We start from the raw sequence: 12436 nt of genomic DNA, 5'->3' as shown, positions 1-12436 counted from the left end.
ACTTTAAAATTTTGAAATTTGTTTCCTTCAGCGATTAGTATTTCACCTTGCATATGTTTGTTCTATCTACTTGTCTTGAGGCTTTCCACATAGCTGTGATATGTTTTTTTAATTATTTTACTTGCTATTTTAACTGCATTTTTATCTTGTTGATTTTTAAGATTTCTTGTTTGGAGGCCTTCAGCCGTGAAAAAGTTGCATTTGGTAAAGGTTCGGCTATGTGTCGCTTTGGTTGTAAATGTTTATTAAATTATAATAAATTACAATTAGAAGGTGAAACTGACCCAAACTTTACTTGGCCCTTTCTACAATCCTAATTACCTATTCTGCCCAGCTGGTTCAAATGGTTCAAATGGCTCTGAGCACTATGCGACTTAACTTCTGTGGTCATCAGTCACCTAGAACTTAGAACTAATTAAACCTAACTAACCTAAGGACATCACACATCCATGCCCGAGGCAGGATTCGAACCTGCGACCGTAGCGGTCCCACGGTTCCAGACTGTAGCGCCTAGAACCGCACGGCCACTTCGGCCGGCCGCCCAGCTGGTTTATCGGGCATTTCAAGGGGTTGCTAAGGGCAGCTTTAATTGCCTCAAGGGAAGCTTGATGACTCTCCCCCAAAGGAAGGGCTCGCCTTTCTTGAGCAAGTTATTCAAGAGCGCCCCCAATCGGGCGAAATTAGGAACAAACTTCCGAAAGAAGTTCACCGTTGCAATAAATCTAACCAATCCGTCTTTTTTTGGAGGTGAGTGGGGGGATGTAACGCAAGGAACGAGTCCGCTTCTTATCAATGCTGACCCTAACCCCTTGAGCCGAAACAAGGAGATCCAAATAGAATATTCAGGGGGTAGCCCAAGTAATTTTAGAAGACTTGGCAGTAAGCCCACCCTCTCTAAGACGTAACAAAACTTATTTGAGGTGGTCCAAATTCCCCGGGAACGTGCCACAGTAGGCCAAACTTCATTAAGATATTTAAAAACTGATCTGAAGTTAAGATCTCTCAAAACATGGTCCGGAAGACGAGATGACACGGCCAAGCAAGTTGAAAGTCCGAAAGGAACCCGATTAAATTAGTAACGGTTCCAATCAGTACAAAATGCAGTTACTGGTTTGGAACCTTTGGTCAAGGGTATCTGATGGTAGGCTTGATTGAGGTCCAGTACAGAGAACCAATGAACACCTACGAACTGGGTGAAGAAATTGTCAAGGTCAGGCAACGGAACTGGTTCCATGACAACCTTCTGGTTGAGTGCCCTATAATCGACGACTGGTCGATAATCGCCAATCTGTCCTTTAGGAACAAGAAAAATACGTGAAGCGTAGGGAGAAGTCAAAGGCCTGATGACACCATCCCAGAGCATGTTAATAATTAGCCCATGCAAAATCTCCATCTTGAGTGGGGATAATCTATATGGAGCCGGACGAACAGGAATATCGTCAACCGAGTGAATCTTATATTGGATCTTACTAGTGATGCTAATTTATTATTTATTAATTTACTAGTGAGGTCACTGGGAAATCGGGATAACACGCTCAGCAGTTGTGCAGGCTCGCTGGATTCCAAATGATCAGTGCCAAACTTAGACGTCCTTGGCTGCACATTACTAATCGGTTAAGAGCGCCTACACGAATACAAAAGCGCGCGCTTGATAATAAATAACCAGGCTGGTATACTCAATGGAATCACAGCCCAGTATCAAGTTAACTGACAAATTCTTAACAACAAAGTTCACAGGCTACGTAAAATCCAATACGCCTAACTTGCCCTTAAAGTCACGTAGCAGAGGTAACTTTTGACCCTTAACCACACATCACTGAAGTGGGGGAGGGGAATTGGGCGGGGCCCAGAGGAGACGTTTTACATAAATTCCCAAAACTGAGGTATCAGTTGTAATAAAGTCGTGAAACAAAACTCCCAGAATCCAAAAGAGCGGATATTGGCCCAGTGTGCAAGTGCTTTCGTACATAAAGAAGCATCCGATTTTACACTGCTCTAATGTGGGAGCAATTCATAACAGGAAGACAGGCACCACTTCCCGGCATTCGGCAATATCCCATGGTGTGCGATGGTCAGAAGTGAGTCTCGCCTCACCAGACATGACAGCACAAAATGTCTACTATCACCACACCTAAAATAGATATCAAGTTTAAACTTACCAAGCTCAAATACCGTGGCCTCCTGCTGCTTCCTCTCAGATGGAATAACGAGGTCTGCCTACTTTATGTTGCGCGTCAGCAAATCTTAACCCTTCCATCTCAGCAAACAAGGTACCGAATTCCATGAAGGTTGTAGGTTTCCTAGAAAGGCCCACATGTAACCGATATTCAGACTTCATGCCTTCCAATATGGTATTAACCACATCACCTTCAACTACTTGCAGCCCCAAAGCTAACACAGCAGTGCAGATCTCACCAGCGTATTTGGGAAAGGTCTCGTGTTGCACATGCCAGAAATGCTTGCGCTATAACTCAAGCCTGATGCAGGGTGACAACTTCAATTGACTAATGCACTGTCTCAAATCACTAAGGGATCCTCCGCTCTTTTATAATTCCAGAGAAAATCTTGCTGAATCTGTTTACGGATGAAAAAACTGAAGAATAATGGCATGTGAAATACAGAGTGCATTAGCATGAAATTCAAACCAAACAGTTAATCATAACACAAATTCTAAGTGTTCAACTCTGACGCTTCACTCCTTTTCTCTTTCGTCAGAGGTCAACATGAACACTCTTTCAGTGCATTAACGTCTATAGAATAAATGACTGGGGCATGGAGTGGACCCTTATTCTACGACAGAGCACAACGGTGTTTAAGCTGTATACAAATTGATTTTTAATACTGTAACTTTTTCACAGAAATACCCGAATTTACACAGTTTGCTACTTGACAATGTTAGGACAGTTGTCAAGATAACGCATCTCGTCCTGAGTAAGTGAAATATCTCCAAACACAACAATATCAAATTTTAATTATAGGTTCTTTAAAACATTATTCTTACTACTACATCATGATGTTGGCCAATATTACGATAAATCGTCCGACTCCGGTTCTAAGTTCGGTACTAATAGGATGACAATCAAGTCTATGGAGGATAGTTAGTTTTGTGACAAGCTAAGCAAAAGATTACCCAAGGTTGCTGGAGTCCTCTGTGGTTACAAGCTGGTGAACCAACAACTTACGTCTCTGCTTGTGGCATTTGCCTTACCTGCAATGAGCTGTCGTCTGCATGGCTGCTCTCGTCCTCTGAAATTCCTATAAAAGCTAATCAAGATCTTTGCTGATTTTATCAGCAGAAACTCTCCTATGTTTCTCGTGAGGCGAGAAAACATGCACTCTAGTCTTGGAATATGGCGATATGCACGTGCATGGCTGGAGCAGCATGCCTATTACAATGCCCTCTCAGTTCTCACAAGAACAATTAACTAACTGGCTGGTTCCTTTCTCCACAGCTGGAGCTCAACGACGCTTCAGCTAATATCTAGCTCAAAGTCAGCCGCAGTGTTCACACAAATTTCTCCTCTGCGTCATACAGAGCGTTATGTGCCCCGTTCTGCACTTGACGCCAGTTCAGAGGAGAATGTCCTCGAAAATTTCGGTCTTCTCTTTCTCGTAGCAAAACTGTGTCCCAACTGGGTCCTTTCTTGCTCCATGTCACGGCTTTTTCTGACCAATACGAGCATTCCTCTTATTTTGTGGGAACTCTCTCTTCCAATCGCAAAGGCCCTGCCATTAAACTGCGTCGAAATCTTGGCACTTTTCTCCTTCCTATTTCGTTTCCGCCAATCGGCCATTTTGTGCCCACTCGAGATGCCTAAAAGTTACATGCATACAGCATGAGCGTACCATGCACGCTGTTCACGTGATCAACTGCGTCACTGGTTTCCTTGTATCCATTTGGAAATACCGAAACTCAATTTTCTAAAGCGTCTTTCCATCCCACTCTGGTGGCCCACTACTTGCTCTCCTGCATGTGTCACCTGGCACCCATTCATTGACAGCATGCCACCTATGAGCTTTCCGTTGTACTGCCTGTGGTGTGCCCTTCACGCCTGCTTCCAAACAAAACGTTTCCTCTACCTGCTTGTTTCACCTCCTGCTCATTGACATGCAGTATATAGGATCAGTGTGTTAATACTGTCAACTGCGTGTCATCCCTTTGCATTACATACTTATAGGCAAATCTGCTCAGTTTCGCTGAAGTACATTAGGTTCCATATTCACCTTCACATTATGATGTATAATAAGTGCCATGTAAGGTGCGAAATTTACTTGATTTAATCTGCCACCTTACACAACCTATTTCATAGTATCTTCGCTAATCCCTTGTAGTAGATGCAAAATGGGGTTTAGCAACCTAGCATAAGCATTAGACGACATAATATTTACTGGTACTTCAGTTTCCTTCCCACTCTCCTGACAGCGCAGATCGTCAACAACACCATCCCCCTTACTCACACTAGTTATGTTATCTAATGCGGGAAGATTCAAATCTGCCTGCAGTTCAATAAATTGACTAATTAAGCTATCAACAGCAGCACTTTCGGTGGTCTTCAGGGGTGCCTGCTTTCAATCGCCAAGATCATTCACCCGGTGTGTGGCCTGCGCTTGAATCCTATACACTTGTTTGCACATAGGCTGACTGTCCCGAACGAAGTTTACATTTTCCCTCTGTCCCGCCAACAGCGCCGAACCATCACTGAACACAGAACCTGCCTCACCAGTGCAGCTGAGACTGAGGTCCAAGTCTTCCCCACGGCACTGGGCAAACGAACATCCAGTTTAGGCACTGCGACCTCGACCAAATGCAACCTAAATCGTAGCTCGTACAAAAGGTGATCTTTTTCTGGTAGCACATCCCTCGGCACAGTCTGGCTTCCATGCTGATGACTCCTACTTGGAAAACAGTATGGGATCAACCAAATACAGTTTACAGTTAACACGAGTAAGATGGTAACTGAGAACGCTGTTGCAAGAAGCGAAAGGATGGCCACTTCCCCCCCTTCTAGGTCTTTCCAGAAAACGGAAAATAACCACGCTCTGGGTTACCAGTTGATAACTAGGAATTTGGGTGGGAATATTTGGGATCGGGTCATCCTAAGAGAAGGGATTGGGTCCCCACATACTTAGCCATCTTTAATATACAACTTCTCTTTATTAATGTCGAACAAATTCCCTTTATTAAAGTCAAACAAATTTTAAAAACAATAAACTCCAAAACTGACTGAGCAAACATTAGGTTGGTTGGTTGGTTGGTTTGGGGAAGGAGACCAGACAGCGTGGTCATCGGTCTCATCGGATTAGGGAAGGATGGGGAAGGAAGTCGGCCGTGCCCTTTCAGAGGAACCATCCCGGCATTGGCCTGGAGTGATTTAGGGAAATCACGGAAAACCTAAATCAGGATGGCCGGACGCGGGATTGAGTCGACGTCCTCCCGAATGCGAGTCCAGTGTCTAAAAACATTAGAAAAAATGCCATTTAAACAGGTGCCACTAATTACAAGCCACCAGACATTTACTATGCACCAAAAGAACTGAATTTTAAAAACAATTAATTACAGGTAGCAAAATTCTCTGAGCACTATTTTTTACCAAATAACTTTTAAAAAGCTGCCATTCATAATGAACCCACAGTCATTCAGTTCATACATTAGGTACAGAATTTTAAAAACCATTAACAACTGTCACTGAATAGGTAGCTACAGTAAACCAATATTTACTGATCAGGTTTTCAGCAAATGACTTTCAAACAGCTGCTGTTAGTTATGGATGGTGGATACACAAACTCCACGGTGTGGTGGTGTGGTGGGGGTGGCGGGAGGGGGGAGAACGACAGGTAAGGAAGTTGCTTAACTTGAACAGGATGACAGCTGCCTTCCACTCCTTAAGTCTGCAACAGAACAGACCGCCACCACTAGTGTCGAACTGGCCAAACAACCTCCAAGTAGCTGGTGTGTTTTCAAAAATATCATGCCCACTCAACGGCGGGCGATAACCAGCAGTCAAAACCTGGTTCGGCGCCTTCACACGAACCGATTCATTCTCTCACCATACAGAACTCGCAACCTCTCGCACCCCCCTGGATGACTCGCTCAACACACCACACAGTCAGCGCACAAAACCTTTGTGCTTCGTGGCTTTGTCCCCACCTATGGCCCCACCGGCGTTCCTCCAAAGATATCCAGACAAAGATCGTCAACGAAGGGTAAAATCGATAGAAGGCTAACGCATCGTTGCCACGCTAGATGGTGCTGACGAATGATAGTTCCTCTGACCGTATTACGTGTTTTCCTTGTTTGTTCCAGGCTGTGTGATTGACGCAATGGACTATAAGCAGCAGAATAGTCCGGTATTAATGTCGGGACCAAACCGACATGGTTCCAGAAACATCCCCCAGGCTGTCGCTAAGCCATGTCTCCGCATTATCCTTTCTTCCAGGAATGCTAGTTCTGCATGGTTCGCAGAAGAGCTTCTGTGAAGTTTGGAGGGTAGGAGACGAGGTACCGGCAGAATTGAAGCTGTGAGTCGTGCTTGGCTAGCTCAGATGGTAGAGCACTTGCCCGCGAAAGGAAAAGGTCCCGAGTTCGAGTCTCGGTCCGGCACACAGGTTTAATCTGCAAGGAAGTTTCAAACCGAGATGGTGTATGGCCAACCAGGTGAAAACGGTCGAGAGGCAGCATGGCTATACCAGAACAACTACCGTCACAGACACCAACCACATCAAGCAACACTTCAAGCGCTTTTTGAGCGTTTGTGTAGTCACAGATCCGTTCAGGCAGATGAATGTGCACGGAGGTGAAGGACTGCGTGTACACCAGATTTGGAGAGTTTGGTTCAACACGATATACTGCCTGTCTACCGTTTCCACCTGCTTAACCGTACACAGACACCATCTCGGCTTCTTTCCGACGTGCTGCTTACAGTATACTGTGTCAATCACACAGCCTGCAACATGTAAGGAAGACGCAGCACGTGGTCAGAGGAACTTTCATTCATCTGAGCCATCTACCATGGCAACGATGCGTTTCTGTACACAAGTTCACAGTACCTTTTTTCCAATTTCCAGGCACGAATCCATCCCTGCGGTTTGTCGATTTTATTAACATTCACCCTGTATCGAGGTCGATACAGTGTCTCCCAGAGACTCCGTTTTACACTCCTGTATTATTTCAATGGCTTTGAAATGTAGACAGAACACATGGCCATAAGCGTGCAATGAAGTTAGATCATGTTGCCCAAGTTTATGCTGAAATAAACACATAATTTTTTTAACGCATTTAATCAATTGAACACAATAAAATTGTATGAAAAAAATTGTTTCATTCTCAGAGAACTTAAATTATGAAATGCTCATTCTTAGGCAATTCCGTCGACACTCCTTTGATGGGGATTGCCTACCTTCAGGTGCTTGGTGTCGACATTTCCGACAGGTACATTTGTAACGTGCTCATCAAAGATGCATAGATGGTAACAAAGATATTTCTGGGGGTCTTAGAGGAACCTTTTGCCGTTTTATTGACGCTCGTACTAACACATTGACCGCCAATGTGAAACCTGGACCATGCGTTGCTACGCCACATTGAAATCACGAATATTACTTGTGAATCCAAAGTCATCTTTTGCATCAGATGTCTTCTTTCGAATATGTAGAATGAAGTTACTTGATAAAATGTCAGTTTATGACTGATTTGGACTGATAACAGGCGTGAGGCATGTATGGCTCACGTGGCCCAACATCAACATTTTAATACAAATATAATATGTGGCCACATGATTTCAAACCACAATGTTGTAGTTGTTGTTGTGATCTTCAGTCCAGAGACTGGTCTGATGCAGCTCTCCGTGCTACTCTATCCTGTGCAAGCTTCTTCATCTCCCAGTACCTACTGCAACCTACATCCTTCTGAATCTGTTTAGTGTATTCATCTCTTGGTCTCCCCTATGATTTTTACCCTCAACGCTGCCCTCCAATATTAAATTCATGATCCCTTGATGCCTCACAAGGGAACCTCCCCATCGCACCCCCCTCAGATTTAGTTATAAGTTGGCACAGTGGATAGGCCTTGAAAAATTGAACACAGATCAATCGAGAAAACAGGAAGAAGTTGCATGGAACTATGAAAAAAATAGCAAAATATACGAACTGAGTAGTCCATGTGCAAGATAGGCCACATCAAGGATAGTCTGAGCTCATGAACGCCGTAGTCCCGTGGTTAGCGTGAGCAGCTCCCGAACGGGAGGACCTTGGTTTAAGTCTTTCCTGGAGTTAAAAGTTTAATTTTTTTTTTCAGACAATTAATATCTGTCCGTCCGTGTCAATTATCAAAGTTCAGGCACTCACACATAATCAACTTCGCTCTCCAAAATTCCAGGACATGTTCAGATTTGCTTGCACATATGCAGGATTTGACGGTCTACACACGGAAAATTTTGAAAACGTTAAAAACGTATGTTTTTACAGAGCACAGGGAAAACTGTGCGACTGTGACTCTGTTGCATTCATTTGTTGCAGTTTATGTGGCAAACTCTTATGTTTTCATCACTTTTTTTGGAGTGATTATCACATCCACAAGAAAACCTAAATCGGGCAATGTAGAAGAATCTTTTTTACCAATTCGCCAAGTGTACAAGTTAGGTGGGTCGACAACATGTTCCTGTCATGTGACGCACATGCCGTCACCAGTGTCGTATAGAATATATCAGACGTGTGGAGGAATCGTTTGACCTATGACCTTGCGATCAAATATGTTTTCGGTTTCCGTTGGAGAGGCACGTCCTTTCGTCTATTAATCGCACAGTTTTGCGGTGCGGTCGCAAAACACAGACACTAGACTTATTACAGTGAACAGAGACGTCAATCAACGGACGGACAGATCATAACTTTGCGAAAATAAAGAGTGTAGACTTTTCACTCGAGGGAAGACTTGAACCAAGGACCTCTCGTTCCACAGCTGCTCACGCAAACTAGGGGACCACGGCGCTCCTGTGCTGATACTGTCCTTCATGTTGCCTATCTTGCCTATTGACTCCTCAGTTTGTATATTTTGCTTATTTATTTCATAGTTACACACAAATTCTTCCTGTTTTCTCGATTGATCTGTGTTCAGTTTTACAAGGCCTATCAACTGTGCCAACTTATAAATAAATCTGAGGGGGGTGCGATGGGGAGGTTCCCTTGTCAAAATATGCCCTAACAACCGATCCCTTCTTATAGTCAAGTTGCGCCACAGATTTCTCTTCTCTCCAATTATATTCAATACCACCTCATTAGTTATGTGGTCTACCCATTTAATATTGAGCATTCTTCTGTAGCACCACATTTCGAAAGCTTCTATTCTGTTCTTGTCTAAACTATTTATCGTCCTCGTTTCACTTCCATACATGGCTACACTCCACACAAATACTTTCAGAAACGACTTCCTGACACTTAAGTCTATACTCGATGTTAACAAATTTCTCTTCTTCAGAAACGGATTCCTTGCCATTGCCAGTCTACATTTTATATCCTCTCTAGTTCGACCATCATCAGTTATTTTGCTCCCCAAATAGCAAAACTCCTTTACTACTGTAAGTGTCTCATTTCCTAATTAATTCCCTCAGCATCACCCGACTTAATTCGACTACATTCCTTTATCCTCGTTTTGCTTTTGTTGATATTCACATTATATCCTCCTTTCAAGACACTGTCCATTCCGTTCAGCTGCTCCGTTGCTGTCTCTGACAGAGTTATAATGTCATCGGCGAACCTCAAAGTTTTTATTTCTTCTCCATGGATTTTAATACCTACTCCGAATTTTTCTTTTGCTTCCTTTACTGCTTGCTCAATATACAGATTGAACAACATCGGGGAGAGGCTACAACCCTGTCTCATTCCCTTCCCAACCACTGCTTCCCTTTCATGCCCCACGACTCTTATAACTGCCATCTGGTTTCTGTACAAATTGTAAATAGCCTTTAGCTCCCTGTATTTTACCCCTGCCACCTTCAGAATTTGAAAGAGAGTATTCCAGTCAACATTGTCAAAAGCTTTCTCTAACTCTACAAATGCTAGAAACGTAGGTTTGCCTTTTCTTAATCTATTTTCTAAGATACGTCGTAGGGTTAGTATTGCCTCACCTGTTCCAACATTTCTACGGAATCTAAACTGATCTTTCCCGAGGTCGGCTTCGACCAGTTTTTCCATTCGTCTGTGAGGAATCCGTGTTAGTATTTTGCAACCGTGCCTTATTAAACTGATAGTTCTGTAATTTTCACATCTGTCAACACTTGCTTCCTTTGGGATTAGAATTATTATATTTTTCTTGATGTCTGAGGATATTTCACCTGTCTCATACATCTTGCTCGCCAGATGGTAGAGTTTTGTCATGACTGGCTCTCCCAAGGCTGTCAGTAGTTCTAATGGAATATTGTCTACTCCCGGGGCCTTGTTTCGACTTAGGTCTTACAGTGCTTTGTCAATCTCTTCACTTAGTATCATATCTCCTATTTCATCTTCATCTACATTCTCTTCCATTTCTATAATATTTTCCTCAAAAACATCGCCCTTGTATAGACCCTCTATATACTCCTTCCACCTTTCTGCTTTCCTTTCTTTGCTCAGCACTGGGTTTCCCTCTGAGCTCTTGATATTCATGCAAGTGGTTATCTTTTCTCCAAAGGTCTCTTTAATTTTCCTGTAGACAATATCTATCTTACCTCTAATGAATTGTGCCTCTACATCCTTACATTTGTTCCCTGGCCACCCCTGCTTAGCCATTTGGCACTTCCTGTCGATCTCATTTTTGAGACTTTTGTATTCCTTTATATTTTATCCTTTTATCAATTAAATTCAATATTTATTCTGTTACCCAAGGATTTCTACTAGCCCTCGTCTTTTTACCTACTTGATCCTCTGCTACCTTCACTATTTCTTCTCTCAAAGCTACCCATTCTTCTTCTACTGTATTTCTCTCCCCCATTCTTGTCAATAGTTCCCTAATGCTCTCCCTGAAGCTCTCTACAACCTCTGGTTCTTTCAGTTAATCCAGGTCCCATCTCCCCAATTTCTCACTTTTTTTGAAGTTTCTTCAGTTTTAATCTACAGTTCATAACCAATAGATTGTGGTCAGAGTCCACATCTGCCCTGCAAATGTCTTAAAATTTAAAACCTGGTTCCTATATCTCTGTCTTACCATTATATAATCTATCTGACACCTTCCAGTATCTCCAGGCTTCTTCCATGGATACAACCTTCTTTTATGATTCTTGAACCACGTGTTTGCTGATGAAGTCATGCTCTGTGCAAAATTCTACCAGGTGGCTTGCTCTTTCATTTCTTCCCCCCAATCCATATTCACCTACTACATTTCCTTGTCTCCCTTTTCCTACTATCGAATTCCAGTCACCCATGACTATTAAATTTTCGTCTCCGTTCACTATCTGAATAATTTATTTTATCTCATCATACTTTTCATCAATCTCTTCATCATCTGCTGAGCTAGTTGGCATATAAACTTGTATCACTGTGGTAGGCGTGGGCTTCGTACCTATCTTGGCCACAATAACGCGTTCACTCTGCTGTTTGCAGTAGCTTACCCGCATTCCTATTTTCCTATTCATTATTAAACCTACTCCTGGATTGCCTCTGTTTGATTTTGTATTTATAACCCTGTATTCACCTAAACAGAAGTCTTGTTCCTCCTGCCACCGAACTTGACTAGTTCCCACTATATCTCATTTTAACCTATCCATTTCCGTTTTTAAATTTTCTAACCTACCTGCCCGATTAAGGGATCTGACATTCCACGCTCGGATACATAGAACGCCAGTTTTCTTTCTCCTGATAACGACGTCCTCCTGAGCGGTCCCCGCCCGGAGATCCGAATGGGGGGCTTTTTTACCTCCGGAATATTTTACCGAAGTGGACGCCATCATCATTTAATCATGGTTGTGTGGGGGAGGGGGGTGTTAATGATAATTAATTGAAACCCTCAGTCCGACAGGTGTTGTTGATATACCACGATTGGGACACATGAAAATGTATTCCTCGACCGGGACTCAAACCAGGGATCTCCTGATCACGGAAAACGTGCAAGGGACAATCCCCTGCAGTCGCGCTGTTCATGTGTGTCCTCGGTGGCTCAGATCGATAGAGCGTCTGCCACGTAAGCAGGAGATCCTTGGTTCGAGTCCCGGTAGAGGCACAAATTTTCACCTGTCCCCATCGAGGTATATCAACAATACCTGTAGTCATCTGAGGTTTTCTATTAATTATCATTTATTCTATTGAAGCTGCACTGTCATCAATAGCCGGCCGGTGTGGCCGAGCGGTCCTCGGTGCTTCAGTCTGGAACTGCGCGACCGCTACGGTCGCTGGTTCGAATCCTGCCTCGGGCTTGGATGTGTGTGATGTCCTTAGGTTAGTTAGGTTTAAGTAGTTCTAAGTTCTAGGGGTGATG

Source organism: Schistocerca americana, chromosome 3 (assembly GCF_021461395.2).
Source record: "Schistocerca americana isolate TAMUIC-IGC-003095 chromosome 3, iqSchAmer2.1, whole genome shotgun sequence".
In the NCBI taxonomy this organism is placed as follows: Eukaryota; Metazoa; Arthropoda; class Insecta; order Orthoptera; family Acrididae; genus Schistocerca; species Schistocerca americana.
Note: the sequence above shows the minus strand (reverse complement) of the source record.